Source organism: Myxine glutinosa, chromosome 2 (assembly GCF_964187855.1).
Source record: "Myxine glutinosa chromosome 2, kmMyxGlut1.1, whole genome shotgun sequence".
Taxonomy (NCBI): domain Eukaryota; kingdom Metazoa; phylum Chordata; class Myxini; order Myxiniformes; family Myxinidae; genus Myxine; species Myxine glutinosa.
Genome location: NC_136262.1, coordinates 193929992 through 193943265, shown reverse-complemented (window position 1 = coordinate 193943265; position 13274 = coordinate 193929992). Strand labels below are relative to the sequence as shown.

General features: G+C 45.0%; 1 long non-coding RNA gene across 1 annotated transcript; it reads right to left on the bottom strand.

The window, feature by feature from the left end:
• Positions 1 to 4656: 4656 nt before the first annotated feature.
• On the bottom strand, positions 4657 to 7175 carry LOC137422505 (uncharacterized). The gene is made up of 3 exons (XR_010983490.1): positions 7152 to 7175; positions 4985 to 5042; positions 4657 to 4737 (listed from the first exon to the last, which is right to left on the bottom strand). It is a non-coding gene; the product is annotated as an uncharacterized LOC137422505 (long non-coding RNA).
• Positions 7176 to 13274: the final 6099 nt, after the last annotated feature.

The following is a 13274-nucleotide window of genomic DNA, read 5'->3' as shown; positions in this document are numbered from 1 at the left end:
CCCATTTGAGTTTCTACTTTACCCTCAAATTTCCCCAGTCTGTCCGTAATTTGGTTTTGCACTCTCCCTTCTATGCCATCAATTCGTTCCCCCAGCTGCTGTGCCATTTCCCCAATTTTTCCTTCCAATTGTTCATTCCTTTCCTTTATTTCATTCCTCCATTCCTTCCCCTGGGACTCCATTTTATTTTCCAACCCACTTTTCATTTGTCCCATTTGTTCCTCCAATCGATCACTCATTCCCTTCATTCCTTCCCGACATTCCTTCCCCTGGGACTCCATTTTATTTTCCATCCCACTTTTCATTTGTCCCATTTGTTCCTCCAATCGCTCACTCATTCCCTTCATTCCTTCCCTACATTCCTTACTCATTTTATTTTCCAGCCCGTCAATTTTTCGAAGCAATTGACCCAACATCTGATCGGTTGTCGGGGCCGTTCCTACTGCTCCCGACTCCCCGGTGGGGGAGGGGGATAAGTTGGTGCTCGGGACGAGGGAGGTTCCAAGGCTCACCTCTGCATCTAATTCCCCTATTTCCGGCTCACTCCCGACGCTGACGGAGGCCTCGCTGCGTACTTCCATCTCATCAATTTCCGACATCCGCTTTCCGGAAGATTGTTTCCCGCGCGCGTATTTATTTTAATAATTCCTGAAACAATTTAAATTTGACGAAGACACGATATCGCGCTCCGTTTGCCCGATTGATTATTAAATTTCTCCGCCTCGACTATAAAAATTTTGCGTTCGAACGTCGGGCGCAATGTACGCCCGACCGTGTCGATGTCTCCCCGCGGACAAAAAAATTTGTCCGACCGTGTCGATGTCTCGCCGCGGACAAAAAAAATTTGTCCGACGGGTTCAAATCCCACTCCTGACACCACTTGTCGCGTGACTACCCTTGGTGAACACCGTAGGGTAACACGGATGACCGATTGCGAGACTTTACACTCCCGAGGCGAAAACTCAATGGCGGATTCAAGCTCAACACAAAGTTAAACGCGCGGGAGGCCAGACGCAACGAGCTCCACAGCCTTATCTATTAAAATGAAACACCCAGGAAACTGCGTTCAAATATGTACAGAAAATAATATAAGGATTTATTATTGAAAAGTAATAACAGTGAAAAAAACACACGCCGGTAATACTAATAACTAAATCGGGACGTCCCCACACGACTGATATCAAACACAAAACGAGGGAGATTAATTACGAAAAGAACACGTCACGTCGTTCAAAATGTACGCGGATTCGGCTTATCTGGTCTTTCGTCGTCTTTGTGGCTGCCGTCCAACACCGCTCCTTTCGGCCCGATCGCACACCTCGCTCCAAGTTCCACGGCCCTCTGCGTCCGCCTCCAAGCGCCACCAGGCCTCGTCGGTCCAACGGCCCACACACACCACGAGCTCCTTTGCTCCAACGGTCCACCGCAGGGCTGCACGAAGCAACCAAAACCAAGTGCCAACTGCCAACTGCAACGAGCTGTGGTCACGAATGTTCAACGAACCGTGTCCTGTGCCAACTCCGACGAACTGTGCAACGAACCGTGTCCTGTGCCAACTGCCACGAACTCTGGTACGGAACTGTAACAACGAACTCTGCGACTCAACTCTCTCAACTCTGGACTCCACTCGAACTGCCGAAATGGCGTCCGACCGTCGCCTATATTGGTGGCCGATGACGTCACATTGGCGCGCTCCTCAGCCAATCATAGCCTCCCAACTCGCCCAGGTCACGCCCTCTGCGGCATGCGACTCCTGACATCTCCCGTCCGTGACCCCGCGGTCCTGGTGTAACACGTGCCAGCGAGGTTGGTAGGCCTTTGAGGTGCGCAGGCGAGGTTTGTAGGCATTGGAGGTGTAAACGGTGGCGGTGTATTGTGGCGGTGTTCTTGGCCTGGTGGTGCCCATTTATTACGAAGTCAATGTCAGGGAAAGGGAATTATTTAATGTTGCACTAAGGACCTAACTAATGTTTATGTGGTTTGCAGTGCCATAAAGGACAAAGGTTTGATTACTAGGTGATACTCACAGGGGCGTTACCTTTAATCCCTCACTATTTAACACTCGAATCTCCAGGTAGATCCACACTCATACATCTTACCCCGACAACCGCCTGAACATCAATAACTTATTACATGTAGAGTCCCTGTCACGACAGCCGAATACCTACCTATTCAGATCTACCTAGCTCTAGATGTTGCATTACCAAATTCATAACATTACTTAACTTCGAGCGTGCGTGAAGATCGGGACAGCTTTGAAAGACCGTGGCCTCCCCCGTGACCTTCTTTCAACAATAACGACTTCTAGCTAAGAGACCGTACAACCAATCATGTTGAAATTTTACACACTTGTTCCGCTTGATGAGAGCTACATTGCATTAAAAAGTCAAGTCCATCAATGCAGTGGTTCAAGAGATAGAAGCATTTTATGATTTTCCTTCAATTATTTATTGTGGCCAAACCATGTGACTTATCAAAACTTCTCAAGTAACGTTTTAACTTCCCCCTATGGGGAACATTTATGTAAAGTTTCCTCTCAATATCTTCACAAATTATGGAGGAGATAGCATTTTAAGTTTACGCTTTAAAACGTCATAACTCCAAAACCATGTGACGCATGACATCATGATCGCTGAACTTTTTGTTCGTCATGGGTATGCGATTATGCATGCCAAGTTTGGGCTCGATCTGTTCAGCCGTTGCAGAGACAAAGGGGTTTTTGTGTTTTTCACGAAAAACAATATGGCGGCCGAACCATGTGACGTATGACTTCAAAATTTTTTGCATTCTGAGTTTTTTTTAACTAAAGTTCAGCAAAAAAAATATCATTTTCGTGGGAGCAAGGGATCTGTTTGTCGAATTCTAACCTCGTAACGTTAGCACTCTTATTATACGTACTAAATAGACATGTTCTTTGGTCCCATTGCAGAGTTCTTTTGAATGAGCCATGACTCAATTTTTTCCATTGAGCTGTTTCAGATATATAGAGGGGCAAATTTGAAGGTGTTTTCCAAGATGGCACCATACCACATGACCTATGACAGCATATTTAGCAGTAAAAAATATATACGTACCTAGCCGATCACTTGATGAAAATTTCCTGTCAATCTCACCAACGGTTGAGAAAATTAATTTTAAGTTTTCGGAGGTGAAAAATAGGGGTGGAAGAATAATAAAAAAAACTCATGGAAAAACTAAAGATATTCCTATACAATGCAATTGTATAGGAAACCTAATTTCTATACAATGTAATTGTATAGGAAACCTAATTAAATAATGATCGTATCGTACCGATCCGTGAAGAATCACTTAAAAATCAAATAATTATTGTAGCCGAATCCATATTCAGATCTTCACCGAAATCGATACGATTAGTCCTTTTCACATACATAACCTCTCCAACAAGTTTCGCCCAAATCCGTCCACAACTTATTGAGATATCCTGCTATATATCGTTTTTGGCCCTATCTCCCAATGGTGAAGAATCACTTAAAAATTATACTAGCCGGATCCGAATCCGGATCTTCACCAAAATCTAATCATTTCGTCCATGTCACATACGCTACCACTATGCCAAATTTCGTCCAAATCCGTCGCCAACTTTTTGAGATATCTGTTCACAGACAGACAAACAAACAGACAGACAGACAGGGGTGAAAACATAACCTCCATCCACCTTCGGTGGCAGAGGTAATAAAGGTGGGATAAAAAAAGGAGGGAGAGAAAAAGGAAAAAGGAGGAATAGAGAGATAGAAAACATTTTATTTTTGAAAGTTTGATTGTCTTCGACATGCGTAAGTCACAAACATGGTCTGTGAACCGAATGTTACAACCGCATTATTAACTTAATTTTTTCCCTTTTTACACATTTTTATTTAACTTCATCTGAACTTTGTTTGTTTGTCCCATTTCAGATCTTTGAGCCGTTCGTTTTCTAGATTCCATACGTCGTAGAGAGCTGAAATTTGACCCACGGTCCTCTTTTCTGGTACATTTTCATCTATAAAAAAATGTAATAACAAAAAAAAAAAGGTTTAAAACTTTTTTAAAAAGTGTGTAGCCCTAAAACATGTTTTACATACTTTTATTGTATACAAAGTCGAGGCTCATGGAGGGGCTAGAATATAGAACGGATCAGGAAGTAACACAATAAAAATAACAGCAGGAGATATGGAAACACACAACAGCAGTGTTGAGGGACAAAATAGAGAAGGACATCGAAGATAACGGATATGGGGACTATGGGAGTACACAGAGGGTGGACAAGATGGATACCGAAGCAAACTCCCAGGAAGGAAAACTGGAAAGAGGTGGGCTTTTGGGGGAGGGATAACGGGGGTGGAAAAGATCACGGTTTTGGATGGGGGGTGATCTGAGTGAACAGCTGTCTTGAAGACCTGGAGGGAAAAATGAGATTGAAGAGGATGTGGAAGTTGATTCAACAGGCAAGGAGGAGAGTTGAAGGTGGAGGAATGAATGAGTGGAAGTGAGCAGTAATTTGGGATCTTATGAGTTTCACCAAAATGGGATTGCTGGCTGACCTTGTGTATCATGCAGAAACATGGGGAAGACCGAACGCAGAAGGAGTAGAGGGTGCAAGATCAGAAAGGATGTGTTATATTATAAGACAGAGAGGCCACCGACCTGTCTGTGATGGTAAAGTGATATGTCCAGAGACTCGGCTTCATCGTGGGAGATTCCAATGATCCTGAAGGCCTTGGTTTTCACCGCGTCAAGCTGAGCAAGGTGTGAGGCAGGGATGGATATAATGAGCAAACTTTATGAAGTACCCATACTTTAATAACCACATGCTTCATCATGTGCAGACTAGCAGCAAAGATTGACTTTTTCCCCTCGTAATTTAAATCCTATTTTTCACCTAAATCTCCTTTGAATAGTGTTTATTCAAACGTTATCCAATAAGTGAGCATACAGTACATCGAAAGAAAACTCTTGTTTTCTCTGGCATGAGCGGCGTTCCTACCTCCCCAAGCAGGTAGTCGTTGGGCTTTCGGAGCCCGGCCAGGCGCGCAGATAGACAGCTGAAACGAGAACCAGCAAGTGCGTGTTAGTGCTGGCTCACTGTTCCCTGGCCCTTTTGATGGCATCATGCTGAACTCCAATTACGCACAGATGAGCCCGTGTTCGAGTCAATCGTCAATAAGCGCATTGTGTGCCAGGCCCGGGGATGATAGAAGCGGGGCCCTGCTCAGAACCCTGACTTTCATGTTCCTTGTTAATTTATACCTGAACCGAGTGACTTCCACGCTAGATGAAGCGCCGATGCAAAGTGGCAATCGCTCGCCGGGGCGCTGCGGTTTGCTTCACGGACGTTTAGCAGTCATTTATCATTCTTTCGAGGCACTTTTCCTGTTGTTTATGCTGTTTGGCCTGGAAAATACAGCTGCAGTCATCTAGTGAAAATGGCTGTGCACAAATTACCGGCGATGGGAAGCGATTGTTCTTGTGACGGCTCGAAGCTTGGCACGGACAACAAGAGGTCGACTGTGTGTAGAGGAAGAAAGAACAGTTGCTGAAGTATTTTAACAAAGAGAGGAAATGGTGGTGTGATATCAGCATTCTCGTTTGGCACTCTTAACTAGGACAAACTCTAAGGCACGATGTGACGATTCTCCCGTCGCTACAACTCCAGCTCCTTTTGGTTCAAACCCGAGGTGCTACTCAAGAGAAGTGGCATTTTCTGTCTCGTCATGGTCTTGACCGGGAACTGCTCTCTCCGTTTTTGCTGAGATTTGTGTTGCCAGACAGTGGCCTCATTAAACGTACATTAGCCGATTTCAATATCTCCAGACTGTTCAAAGATACCCTTCTGGAAAGGGCCTATGGCTCTATTGCTTTGCCTAGAGAATACTGCCTTTTTGACCCAAAACCGGAAGAGCTGAAGCCACTAATAATCGCAGCCAGAACCAACGTTGAGTTGCGCTGCTGTTGAGGCAAAGCTGCGATATTACTGCCAGGAAATGGCCTCGTCAAAAAAAGCCTTGGAACGGAAATGGCTTTCATTTATTTTCATTCCGAACAGACCACGTATGAAATTTCAGGGCCTCGCGAGCCGATGCTGACATGAAGTCTAAACTTTTGGAGATTTGTGTACCGAGTAAGTTCGTGGTTTTTAAGTGCTTGGGATTTATAGATTTAATGATTGAAAAGGGCGCAAGCATCGGTCATGAAGTTGACCCCTGGGAAGCTCTCAATGGGAACAGGCAACACCAATGAAATGTCAACAGGGCCATAAAATTGAGACGTTCGGATCTGCGTTTTGGATTTTGATTTGGGCATTCATACTCTCTCCCCACAACCATCATCGGAAAAGGGAAACAGATGAGTAGGCCTACAAACGTTGCAAAGAATGTTTACAGGCTGCGTCTAAGATCACAGCATTGTAATCATTATGCCTTAGATGCAAAAACTCTTTGGTCTATTTTTTACGTATGCAAATATCATCTAATTTTTTGGACGCCGCCCGGAGAGTTTCCTGTACTCTTCACACCTGCCTCTTAACTCCTTCCTCTCACATCCCCTCTCCCGTCTGTTTTCCCTGGGTCCCAAACTTTTTTCCCTTCTCTGCCCAAACTTCATTTCTCTCTGATCTCACCCTTCCATGTCTTCCTAACCCTTTCCATATGTTTTTGAATTTGTCACCAGTTCCATACGATAAAAATAGTTGGGTCCTTTTGAGCTTTTATTAATAGTTTTTCTTTTTTTTCATTTTCCTTGAAAAACAAAACATGATAATATGTACAACCCCAAGCCCTCTCCCTCCCACACTTCTCCCTGCTCTCAAATGTTGTGGTTGTGTGCTTCCCCTTCTCTCCCCATCTTGTCTTCCACTCCCTCTTTTTGTATATTTTGTTTGTCTGGTCGATTTGTTTGTGAAATAAATGTTAGCTCTTTCACGAGCCTCGATTCAGTATACAAAAAAAAAAAAAACTGCCTCTCTGTAATACGTTTTGCTGGCATCATTGGAAGTTTGAAATCAGAAACCATCGCTCATCACACAAGTACAGAATCAGGTATTGCGATAATTTCTCCCAACCAAGTTCATTTAAGCGCCCAACAGAAGAAACCCCAGACAGCAAAGGGAAGACAAGGTACCTAGTGTGCAAAAAGCCGAGTGAATGAAAACATACCTCAGATTGATCACGTGACTGAAGGCAAATCGTGGTACCACCAGGTTAAGCATGCGGTGCCAGTGCCGCTGTTAGCAAGGGGGATAGGAAATCGGGAAAATAAGCTGTTGAAGTAAACTGCAGACCAGGCGCACACCATTGTAACTGAAATTCAAATGAGGAAAATGTCAATTCAGTAACAACTCAGTGTAGGTATGACGACCAAACGCTGTACGTGATAGTAATTGGTGGGACCTGTCAATTGGGTAAACCAGTGTCAACATCATTGATTGAATAACATCCATATGAGTGCAATAATATTTTCGGCATATAGTGATAAAGTGGCATTCTATTACCTTTCATACATCCAGTTCCACAACATAGACTGGAAACACAATAGGGAGATTGAAATTACATTGGAAACTAGAAGGGCACTCGGTAGAGAGCACACATCCGCCAGGCTGAACAGTTTACGTTTTGTATCCCAATGATGGGCCGAATCTGGATTCGTACCTGAAACAAAATCGAATTGGCTTCTTCTTGTTGCCTACCCAACTCATGCACCAAATTTTGTCAGAAGTCATCCACAACTTTTTGAAATATCGTGTCATACATCATCCTGCCATCTGCTTAGAAATCAGCCAACATCACCGCTTTACACAAAAATGTGCAAAAACAGATCCTTGCAACTACAGACCAATCAGCCTTCTCCCAATTATCAGCAAAGTCATGGAATCCATCATTGCTTCGGATATGAAATCTTTCCTCTTCTCCAATGGCTTGATCTCTGATCATCAATTTGGTTTCAGACCAGGTCACTCTACTCTGGACATGCTGCTTCTGCTGTCTCAACAATGGATGGAGGTCCTCAATACCAAACAGTAAATTAGAGCTGTCTCCCTTGACATATCACGTGCCTTCGATATGGTCTGGCACCCCGCTCTGCTCACCAAACTCTCCTCCTATGGTATCCATGGAAATCTCCACACATGGCTGGCGGACTTCCTCTCTAGTCGCAGTCAACGTGTGGCCCTCAATGGGTTTCTCTCATCTCCTCTTCCTGTTCAGGCTGGAGTTCCCCAAGGCAGTGTTCTGGGCCCTGTGCTTTTTCTGGTCTTCATCAATGATCTCTCTGACTCTCTTGACAATCCTCTCTATCTCTTTGCTGATGACTCCACTCTCTGCCGCTCCATTCCTCATCCCTCAGATCGGCAGTCTGCAGCCTCCTCACTCTCTGCAGACCTGGACAAAATCACAGACTGGGCAAAAAAGTGGAACATGTCTTTCAATCCTGACAAATCTCACAATCTTACGATGTCTCTCCAAAAAGACCGACTGGACAACCCTCCCATCCACTTTCTGAATAATCCTCTCCAGGAAGTTCTGTCACTCAAGCTTTTGGGTCTCACTATCTGCCATGATCTTTCCTGGGAAAACCACATTTCCAAGCTGGCCTCCAAAGCCAGTCGCCGACTGGGCATCCTCCGTCGTGCGAAGTCCTTCCTTGGCACACCTGAGCTCCTCACCACATACAAGGCTTTCATCCACAGCTCAATGGAGTACTGCTCTCCCCTCTGGGCTGGTGCTCCTGCCTCACACCTAGCTCATCTTCACGCTGTTGAAACCAAAGCGTTCAGAATCATTGAAATCTCCCGCGATGAAGCTATCTCCGAGGGCCTTTCACTTACTCACCACAGGCAGGTTGGTGGTCTTTCCATCTTCTACCGACTCCTCTCCGGCCTTGCTCCCCCAGCTCTCTCTGGGCTCTGTCCCCCAAATATTCCTACAGGTCGCACAACATCTGCCTGCAACCCTCTTATGGTTAAACTGCCAAAATCAAGACTCTCTGCTCACCTTCACTCCTTCATTCCTCTTTTCTCCCGCCTCTGGAACAAACTCCCTCACTCTCTTCAATCCCACTCCTCCCTCCAGGTCTTTTAAACAGCTGTTCACCACCATCTCTTATCTTCCCCCATCCAAAACATTGATCTTTTCTATCCCCGCTAATTTCACCCCCCCCCCCCCCCTCCCCTTCCCACGCCTCCTGCTCCCAAGCCCTCTCCCTCCCACACTTCTCCCTGCTCTCAAATGTTGTGGTTGTGTGCTTCCCCTTCTCTCCCCATCTTGTCTTCCGCTCCCTCTTTTTGTATATTTTGTTTGTCTGGTTGATTTGTTTGTGAAATAAATGTTAGCTCTTTCACGAGCCTCGATTCAGTATACAAAATAAAAAATAAAAAATAATAAAAAATAATCCAAAACCTTGATCTTTTCTACCCCCGCTAATTTCACCCCGAATCCACTTTTTTGAAATACCAACTTCTTTTCTGGAAGTCCTTGGTGTCCTTGTGTTTTATACTTCTCCCACTCCCTCCCCCTTCCCACGCCTCCTCCCCCCAAGCCCTCTCCCTCCCACACATCTCCCGATGTCCCTGCTCTCAAATGTTGTTTGTGTGCTTCCCCTTCTCTCCCCATCTTGTCTACCACTCCCTCTTTTAATGTATTTTATTTGTCTGTTTGATTTTTTTTCTTGAGATAAATTTTAGCTCTTTCACGAGCCTCGATTCTGTATACAAAAAAAAAAATAATAATAATCTTTGGCCACATTGCTAAATAGTGAAGAAGAAGAATCACTAAAACTAATTAAAAACTCTCGTATCCAGCCGGATCCGTATTTGGATCCACCAAAATTCAATCGAATCGATTCATATCCTTGTCACACACCCAACTTGTCTACAAAATTTCGTCCGAATAGATCTATAACTTTTTGAGATATCCTGTTCACAAACAGAGCCAGACAGACGGCAAACAAAGTGACAGAAAGGGGTGAAAACATAACCTCCATCCACATCGGTGCCACAGGCAACAAACTGTATTTATTGTTTTCCAAAATAATGGTGAATTTGAATCTGGTGAAGACAGTCATGTCACTGTATGCTGAATCTGGAGCAATGCCTAAACACTAAGGTTCGTTATAATCAAACATGCCGGACATGCTGTATATTGTCAGAAATACCCAGCGTGCCTGTAAAAACACGTACAAGCTGTTTTATTGACGAGCCATGAAAGGAGCTATGGTACAAACTGTTGTGTTTTTACACACCTGCGCTTGCCAGTGATTTTTGTGAGACTATGTGTTCCATGGCAGAACACACCTGTGCTGGAATTGCTCAGCTGCAGCACATTTCGCCCTCATCAGTATGTTCCCTCGAACATACGAAACCTTTCAAAAAGTTGTACAAGTGATTTTTGTTTTCACAAAGTTGTACAAATCACGAACCAGATGTCGCAAAGAGAACGTGACTCCAACTGCTGTAGAGGAACTATGTTGAAATGGTTTTGACATCTGAAACAGCAGATCATAATGCGAGGATGTTATGAGGATCAGAATCATATATACTATTAGTCTATATCGATTTGTCAATTAATCAATTAGTATCCTTGTAATTCACTGCCAAAATCCAGACACTGCTTTTCTCAACTCATTTGTTCCTCTATTTTTCCATCTGTTTCAACCAACGTTTGCACGTTATACCCAAACCTTCATGCTTTTTAATACCGATAGGAAGGTCATACCTGGGCCTTGTCGATGTACAGGGTAAGTTTAAATGACTACTGAGATACCCGTGCTACGCACGGGTGGGAAGCCAGAAACAAACAGGCAATGCAGATACGGCGAATGCAAAAGCATGAAACCAATAAATTCCACATTCCTGTAGCACCTTCAGTCGCACGTCAGACATGGACAGCAAGTTCGTGAAGGACTTCCATGAAAAACGTAGCCATTCGCAAACAAACTGGTACGTTCACGTATAGAAACATCGATCATGGGTCCGTGGCGAATCTGCATATGGCGATCCGCGAAGTTCACGTTCAGAAGGTAGAAACCATCACGGCATGTCGTCATTTACCTGAACTCGATATCTCTTTTTTCATTCCAAACAGCATGACTCCAATCACAAATTAATCACAAAATAAACTTTTAACAACATTGTTAATGTTTCCTTCATTGTAAAAACTAACAAGTCAACAGTTATAAGGGTGTTGAGCCGATAGGTGTTACGGCCTGGGTAAGATTGGTAAGAGACAGCGATCTGTTAGCTTATACACCACCCAAATAGCTATGTGGAATTCTCTCATGTAGAGATTAAACCCACGTCATTTGAACTTTGACCGAGGTCATTATTTACTTTTAATGATGTTTATATACGAATCAAAAAGAAGATAATTGGTTTTGGGTCGTCCTTTCCGCATATCTCATGGGATTGTGAGTTGGAGAGACGACCGTGATGGTGGGGAGGGGGTTGGCATTTTCTCAAGCAGGGATTCAACCCATGTCCTTATAAAAGGTCTTTGTCCGAAGTCACCGAGTCCGATCAGTGCAGCTGTGCAGCGATCGGTGCAGCCGTTTGTGTGGCACCCAGGAAAATAACGTTATGTGGGAGTCCAAACCTGAAAATGCTGGAGGCCAAAGCTGAAATTGGAAAAACAATATGCCCTATTTTACTCCAGGAGATCCCAGGATTACCCACCCAAAATATCGTTGCGATCGGTTCAGCCGTTTTTGCGGTACCTTCGAACGGACGGATTTGCGGTACCCACAATGCCGGGATTCTGCAACTGGACCAGATGGCATCAGCCCACGGGTCCTAAAATCCTGCTCTGCCGCTCTATCTCACCCTCTCTCTGTTCTTTTCACCCTATCCTTTGCTCAAGGTCATCTGCCAGCATCCTGGAAATCAGCAAACATTACCGCTTTACACAAAAAAGGTGCAAAAACAGATCCTTGCAACTACAGACCAATCAGCCTGCTCCCAATTATCAGCAAAGTCATGGAATCCATCATTGCTTCGGATATGAAATCTTTCCTCTTCTCCAATGGCTTGATCTCTGATCATCAATTTGGTTTCAGACCAGGTCACTCTACTCTGGACATGCTGCTTCTGCTGTCTCAACAATGGATGGAGGTCCTCAATGCCAAACAGGAAATCAGAGCTGTCTCCCTTGACATATCACGTGCCTTCGATACGGTCTGGCACCCAGCTCTGCTCACCAAACTCTCCTCCTATGGTATCCATGGAAATCTCCATGCATGGCTTGCGGACTTCCTCTCTGGTCGTAGTCAACGTGTGGCCCTGAATGGATTTCTCTCATCTCCCCTTCCCGTTCAGGCTGGAGTTCCCCAAGGCAGTGTGCTGGGCCCTGTGCTTTTTCTGGTCTTTATCAATGATCTCTCCGACTCTCTGGAAAATCCTCTGTATCTCTTTGCTGATGACTCCACTCTCTGCCGCTCCATTCCTCTTCCCTCAGATCGGCAGTCTGCAGCCTCCTCACTCTCTGAAGACCTGGACAAAATCACAGACTTGTCAAACATGTGGAACATGTCTTTCAATCCTGACAAATGTCACACTCTTACTATGTCTCTCCGAAAAGATCGACTGGACAACCCTCCCATCTACTTTCTCAACAATCCTCTCCAAGAAGTTCTGTCGCTCAAGCTTTTGGGTCTCACCATCTGCCATGATCTTTCTTGGGAAAACCACATTTCCAAGCTGGCCTCCAAAGCCAGTCACCGACTGGGCATCCTCCGTCGTGCGAAGTCCTTCCTAGGCACACCTGAGCTCCTCACCACATACAAGGCTTTCATCCGCAGCTCAATGGAATACTGTTCTCCCCTATGGGCTGGTGCTCCTGCCTCACACCTGGCTCGGCTTCACGCTGTTGAATCCAAAGCTTTCAGAATCATTGGAATCTCCCGCGATGAAGCTATCTCTGAGGGCCTTTCACTCACTCACCGCAGGCAGGTAGGTGGTCTTTCTGTCTTCTACCGACTCCTCTCCGGCCTTGCTCCCCCAGCTCTCTCTGTGCTCTGTCCCCCAAATATTCCTACAGGTCGCACAAGATCTGCCAGCCACCCTCTGATGGTTAAACTGCCAAAATCTCGGCTCTCTGCTCACCTTCACTCTTTCATTCCTCTTTTCTCCCGCTTCTGGAACAAACTCCCACACTCACTTCAATCACACGCCTCCCTCCAGGTCTTCAAAACAGCTGTTCACCACCATCTCTTATCTTCCCCCATCCAAAACCTTGATCTTTTCTACCCCCACTAATTCACCCCAGATCCACCTTGTTTGAAATTCCAACTTC